Here is a 7,507-nt window from a genome sequence, read left to right on the forward strand (position 1 = left end):
ATGTACCCACACTCATTGATTGATTGGTTGGTTGATTGATTGATTGATTGATTGGACTTCTATGCCCCCACCCCTCCGAGGACCTGGGGAAGTTTACAACACATAATAAAACAATATGAAACATCTTAATCCAATTAATTAAATTTGAGATCTAGAAACTCCAAAACCATAAAAACAATCTTTTTTTTTTAAAAAAGTATTAAATATACATTGAAAATACTTCAGACTTATATACAAACAACATAAGTACATACAAACATACAAAAAATATAAAGAAAAACAGGACCAAAAAAATCTTCTAAACGCTTTCTTTTAATAGTAAATTATACTGTTGTTATATTCCAGTCAGTTGAACTGTATTCCTTTTACAGTTCTTAACTTTCAATCTATTTCATCATCAATATCAATATTTCAATATCTGCTATCTATACAATGTGATAGGAGTGCAAACACTTACTTATTATTATTTATTCCTTATAAAAACAATCATTTCATTCAATCAGCTTTCTTTCCACACGTTCATAGGCCAGGGGACAATAATCTAATGGCCCCAAGCCTGGCGACATAGGTGAGTCTTAAGACTCTTACGGAAGGCGAGGAGGGTGGGGGCAGTATGAATCTCTGGGGGGAGCTGATTCCAGAGGGCCGGGGCCACCACAGAGAAGGCTGTTCCCCTAGGCCCCGCCAAATAACATTGTCTAGTTGACGAGACCTGGAGAAGGCCGACTCTGAGGGACCTGACCGATTGAAGGCGATCCTGTAGGTATTCCGCACTGATGCCATGTAGGGCTTCCCTTCCACGCATTCTCACACACACACACACCGCTGCCCCCGCGCATGTGCACAGGCCTCACTGAATCCTGGGACGGGTAAAAAAACAGACAAAACGGAAATTCAGAAAAACGGACTTCCTGTTTGCCCATTGGGCTCTTTTTTGTACTATGTAGGCTTCACGAAGCTTCTCTGAAGCCTCCAGAGGGCGAAACAGCCTTTCCCAAAGCCGAAAATCAGTTGGCTAACCTGTGCATGCATGGTGGAGCTGATGTAGGGCAACGCCTCGTGTGCCCTCTGATATGGCTCTGTGTGCCACCTGCGGCACGCATGCCATAGGTTCACCATCATGGGTCTAGGAGGGTCCTTTCCCCTTGGATCTCACCTCCCTTCAGGCTCTGGGTCACCTACTGTTCCAGAAGACACTGGACCAGCCCATCTGTCTGGAATGGTACAATCAGATTACTCTCACCCGGCTCCAGGGAAGCCTTTGGAGCCCAGGGAGAGCAAAACACAGCCTATTGGGTCCACCAGAAATTGAGAAAAAGGCCATTTCCAGGCTCTAGAGGCCCTCCGGGGGGCAAGGGAAGCTGTTTCCGCCCTCCCCAGACATTGAATTATGGGTGTGGGCACTCATCCATGTGCGATAGCATTCACAAAAACTTTTTTGGCACCCGAGGGCAAAAAAGTTCACCATCACTGGGCTAGAACATAAGAACCTAAGAAGAGCCCTGCTGAATCAGGCCAAAGCCCATCAAGCCTAGCATTCTGTGTCACACAGTGGCCCACCAATTGTCCATGGGGATCTTGAGCAGAAAGAGAAGGCAAGACCCTCCCTTTCCCTTGACCCCCAAGAAATGGTATCCAAGGGAACCCTGCCTGCTTCATCCAACATAGAGGTGGCACTTGAACATCCATTTCAATAACCACCGATACACTTGGCATCCATGAATCTGTCTAATCCTGCCTTAAAGCTATCCAGGCTGACAGCTGTCACGACCTCTTCTGGAAGGGAATTCCATAGACGACCCTCTGGGTGAAGAAATATTTTCCTTTAGTTGTCCTCACTTTCTTATCTAGGAGTTTTAGGGAGGGCCCCCTCGTCCTAGTATTGTGTGATAGAGAAAATATTTTTTTTCTCTATCTACCTTTTCAATCCCATGCATGATTTTATACTTCAGTCAAGTCATCTCTTAAACGCCGTCTTTCAAGGCTGAAGAGACCAAGGTGTTGCAACCTGGTTTCATCATGAGAGAGGTGCTCCATTTATCTTGATCATTCTTGGTGCTCTTTTTTGCACCTTTTCCAATAGTATTATATCCTTCTTGAGGTGCGGTGAGCAGAACTGTACACAGAACTCCAAGTGTGGTCTCACCATTAATTTGTACAGAGGCAATACAACACTTGCTGACCTATTTTCGAGCTCCTACGAGTACGGTCAGGTTCACAGAACCGGTAGGGAAAAAATGATTTCTTTTTTTCTTTTTTTCCCTTCTGGGCTCTGGGTGTTTTTCCTATAGCAGTAAATGAGGCTGAATGTGTATAATTTTAGAAGAGCTGTGCATACTTTATATAGTAATGCATATTTTTGTGTGCCTGCATGTAATATGTATGTACACATAGGTATATACATATACATAGCATATATGGCATATATACATAGGATTAAATAGTATATTTTGGATGTTCAGTAATAGATAGGGAAATTGTATCTCTTTGAGGTGAGTTCAGGCACCTTAACCCAAACCCTTCATGTGACTGACATCAAGTTGGCCACCTTTAAGCCAGTCACATGACTTTTAAGATACCCCCAATCACATGATTTTCAAGCCACTCCTACCTGGTCACATGGCCAGCAAGCCACATTCATAAAATAAGCAGTGCCCACAGCAGTGTTTCCCAACCTTGGCAACTTGAAGATATTTGGACTTCAACTCCCAGAATTCCCCAGCCAGCAAATGCTGGCTGGGGAATTCTGGAAGTTGAAGTCCAGATATCTCCAAGTTGCCAAGGTTGGGAAACACTAGCCCACAATGTGGTAGTAGAAATTTTTGTAGTCCTTCACTCGTACGGATCTCCCACCTGGGCAGTGGGCTGGACTAGAAGACCTCCAAGGTCCCTTCCATTCTCTTCCAAGCAGATGTAGGACATTTGGTCTCCACCAACATTTGGAGGGTCAACCTTGTCTGGGATGTTGGGAGCTGAAATCCAACCATCAGATGGCAGCTCAGGGCTAAATGTCCTATTTATTCACTTTCTACAACTATTATTATTATTATTATTATTATTATTATTATTATTATTATTATTATTATTATTATTTATTAGATTTGTATGCCGCCCCTCTCCATAGACTAGGGGCGGCTCACAACAATAACAAAGACAATGTAAGAACAAATCTAATATTTTAAAAAACAATAAAACCCCCATTATTAAAAGCAAGCATACACACCCTGACGGCAGAGATGGGTCTAAAGAACTTTACGAAAGGCAAGGAGGGTGGGGGCAGTTCTGATCTCCAGGGGGAGCTGGTTCCAGAGGGTCGGGGCCGCCACAGAGAAGGCTCTTCTCCTGGATCCCGCCAAACGACATTGTTTAGTCGATGGGACCCAGAGAAGGCCAACTCTGTGGGACCTACACAAAGCATGGTTTGATCCACGCAAAGCCACTTCGGGCACCCTGAGTTCTCTCTTCTCTGCCCCTCCCCAGCTAAAAATAACCAGAATTACGCTGCGTTAAGATGGATGGTCAGGGGCAGATACCTTCAGTCCCTTTGCATGCGCACGCACATGTCCTAGCGTGTTTTTGCTTCTGCGCATGTACAGGAAGGTAAAAATCACCAAAATCTCATACACATCCCCTTGCGACGCAAGAGAACTAAAGTTGTGTGCGCAGCGCACCGAGAGCTACAAGTGTGCCGTCCTCAAACACTCCTGGGATGGCCAATGAATTTGATGAATGAAAATAAAATATATCCTGAAAGGGTTTGTGGTGACAGGAAGATTCGTCTTCCTTTTTGGAGGAAACGTCTGATGCTCTGAAGAGATTTGGCTAACGCAGAAAATGGGACGCTAACAGGAAATGGAAAAAGGAGAAATAAAGCATCAGGAAGTTTCTTAATTCCTTTATTCCGGCATTTCTCAAAACCTGGCCGGTTTAGAAGCAATCGTGTTGCTTCCTGGATTTTGGCAGTGGCTCGACAGGTAGCAGTACTTGGCGGTAACTAGAGTGGAAGGTTGCCGGTCGCTCAGCCTGGTAGCCAGTGCCCTCTTGTGGCGTTGTGGCTAATGTCACAATATTCCAGCTTCTTGTGTCCTAACAGAGTAATTATTCAAGCTTGGCACACAAAGTTTTATTTATTTGTTTTGTCAAGAACGTATTGGTGGTGTACAAAGACATAACACTGTTTATATACATGATACTAGTAAAAAGAAACCTCAGGACAGGGGACAGAAGGCACATTGGTGCACTTGTGCACACCCCTTATTGACCTCTTAGGAATCAGGTGACATCAACAGTGGATAGTCTAAGGGTAAAGTTTTGGGGGTTAGATGATGATACTACAGAGACTGGCAGTGAGTTCCATGCATCACCTACTCCGTTACTAAAGTCGTATTTCCTGCAGTCGAGTTTAGAGCGGTTTACTTTAAGTTTGTATCTGTTGTGTGCTCGAGTGTTGTTGTGGTTGAAACTGAAGTAGTCGTTGACAGGAAGGATGTTGAAGCAGATGATTTTATGGACTATGCTTAGGTCATGTTTAAGACGATGTAGTTCTGAGATTTCTAAACCTAGGATTGGAAATCTAGTTGTGTAGCATATTCTATTACGAGTGGAGGAGTGGAGGGCTCTTTGGGTAAAGTATCTCTGGACATTTTCTAAAGTGTTTATGTCCGAAATCCAGTATGGGTTCCAGACAGATTATTCAAAGATTGGTCTGGTGAACGTTTTGTATGCTCTGGTTAGTAGTGTGAGATTACCAGAGCAGAAGCTATGTAGGATTAAGTTAACAACTCTTTTGGACGATGTTTTGGGCGATGTTTTTGCAGAGGGCTTTGGCCCTTGGGTCATTTGATATGAGTATTTGATATGGTCATTTGATATGAGTATTTGATATGGTCATTTGATATGAGTATGTGATATGGTCATTTGATATGGGTATTCCAAGATCTTCTGGGTTCTGTCCTGGGCCCTGTACTCTTCAATATTTTCATTAATGACCTGGACGAGGGAGTAGAAGGGGAACTAATCAAATTCGCAGACGACACCAAGCTGGCAGGGGTAGCCAACACCCTACAGGACAGGCTCAAAATACAGAAAGATCTAGACAGATTAACACTATGGGCCCACACTAACAACATGATGTTCAACGTCGACAAGAGCAAAGTCCTTCACCTTGGTAAAAAAAAACCAAGACACACATACAGCCTGGGAGAAACCCCACTTAGCACTGTGAAAAAGATCTTGGTGTCTTGGTGGATAATCAACTAAACATGAGCCAGCAATGTGCAGCAGCGGCCAAAAAAGCCAACACTATCCTAAGCTGCATCAACAGGGAGATACACTCCAAGACCAGGGAAGTATTAATTCCACTCTACTACGCCCTGGTCAGACCACATCTGGAGTACTGCATCCAGTTCTGGTCACCACACTTCAAAAGAGACATTGAAACTCTGGAGAAGGTGCAGAAAAGAGCAACCAAAATGATTAGGGGACTTGAAACCAAGACTTACGAAGAGAGACTGCGGGAACTGGGCATGGATAGCCTAGAGAAAAGGAGGGGCAGAGGGGACATGATAGCTGTATACAGGTATATGAAGGGTTGCCACAGAGAGGAGGGGGCCACTCTATTCTCCAGAACACCAGAGGGCCGGACAAGGAACAATGGCTGGAAGTTGACCAAGGAGAGATTCAACCTAAAAGTACGGAAGAACTTCCTGACAGTCAGAGTGATCAACCAGTGGAACAACCTACCTGCGGAGGTTGTGAACGCCCCAACTCTGGACACTTTCAAGAGGAGATTGGACTGCCACTTGACTGGGGTGCTTTAAGATGCCTGCTCAGGCAGGGGGTTCGACTTGATGACCTGCATGGTCCCTTTCAACTCTAACAATAAATAAATAAATAAATAAATAAATAAATAAATAAATAAATCTTCTGCAGAGTGAGGGTTGTCTGCAAGGTCTTGTTTATTCATTTCAACTCCCAGAATTCCCAGCCAGCATGCCCAGATTAGTTTGGTTCATATTTTGTGGGTTGCTTGGACTCTACGCTTGTCAGATGATACAGAGAAGCATCCAGTGGTTGTGGCTCATTCAGCAACTGCCCAGTGAAATAATGGCTGTGGTCCCACTTCAATCGTTGATTTCGGATCACGCAAGGGGGGTCATGGGTCTGCTTGGTGGTTGAAGGGGCCCCCGTCCAGCCTCACTCTCATGTTTTCCAGAAGGTGATGCGCTGAAGAGGTTCCGTTCCATCGTTGTCATCCATTGCTCCTTTTTCCTTCTGTTGGTTCAGAACCTTCAAGGTTGTATAAAGAAATCCATCTACTGTTTTTTGGCAAGGTTTTTCAGAAGTTGGTTTCCTTTCCCTTCCTGCCGAAATCTGAGAAAGAAATGATTGGTTGTAAGGTCATTGAGATGGCTTTCTCAAAGAGAAGGAAGGAGGGATAGGAAAAAATGAGGGAGAGAGGAACGGAGGAAGGAAGAAAGCAGAATTAGAGAGGAATAAAGGAAGGAGAATTGGAGAGGAAGGAAGGAAGGAAGGAAGGAAGGAAGGAAGGAAGGAAGGAAGGAAGGAAGGAAGGAAGGCATGTCTGCCTAATGTAGAACTCACCATCTCCTGGTTATTGGCCCAAAGTCACTCAGCCACCTATCATGAAGATCCCAGAAGGAGTAAGTACCAGGCCTAATGCAGGAAGAGAAGTCACCATCTTTTAGTTCTTCACCCAAAGTGAATCAACTGCCTGTTTTGTGTCCTGCAGGAGTAGAACTCACCTTTTAGTAGAAGAATTTATCAAATCTAACGTGGAATTCGAACTCACCATCTCCCGTTTATTGGATCAAAGTGACTCAGCCATGTAAGATGAGGATCCCAGGAGGAGAACGTACCAGGCCTAATACAGGAAGAGAAGTCACCATCATTTAGTTATTCACCCAAAGTAAATCAACTGCCTGTTGTGTGTCCCGCAGGAGTAGAACTCACCTTTTCGAAGAAGAATTTATGAAATCTATCGCAGAATTCGAACTCACCATCTCCTGGTTATTGGATCGAAGTGACTCAGCCACGCAAGATGAGGATCCCAGGAGGAGAACGTACCAGGCCTAATACAGGAAGAGAAGTCACCGTCTTTTAATTATATAACCAAAGTAAATCAACCGCCTGTTGTGTGTCCCGCAGGAGTAGAACTCACCTTTCCGAAGAAGAATTTATGATACGTAACGATGAATTTGAACTCACCGTCTCATGGTTATTGGATCGATGTGACTCAGCCACGCAAGATAAGGATCCCAGGAGGAGAAAGTACCAGGCCTAACGAAGGAAGAGAAGTCACCATCTTTTAGTTCTTCCCCCAGAGTCAATCAACTGCCTGTTGTGTGTCCCGCAGGAGTAGAACTCACCTTTTAGGAGAAGAATTTATTAAATCTATCGCAGAATTCAAACTCACCATCTCCTGGTTATTGGATCGAACTGACTCAGCCACGCAAGATGAGGATCCCAGGAGGAGAAGGTACTAGGC

The sequence above is a fragment of the Erythrolamprus reginae genome (assembly GCF_031021105.1).
Source record: "Erythrolamprus reginae isolate rEryReg1 chromosome 13 unlocalized genomic scaffold, rEryReg1.hap1 SUPER_13_unloc_7, whole genome shotgun sequence".
In the NCBI taxonomy this organism is placed as follows: domain Eukaryota; kingdom Metazoa; phylum Chordata; class Lepidosauria; order Squamata; family Dipsadidae; genus Erythrolamprus; species Erythrolamprus reginae.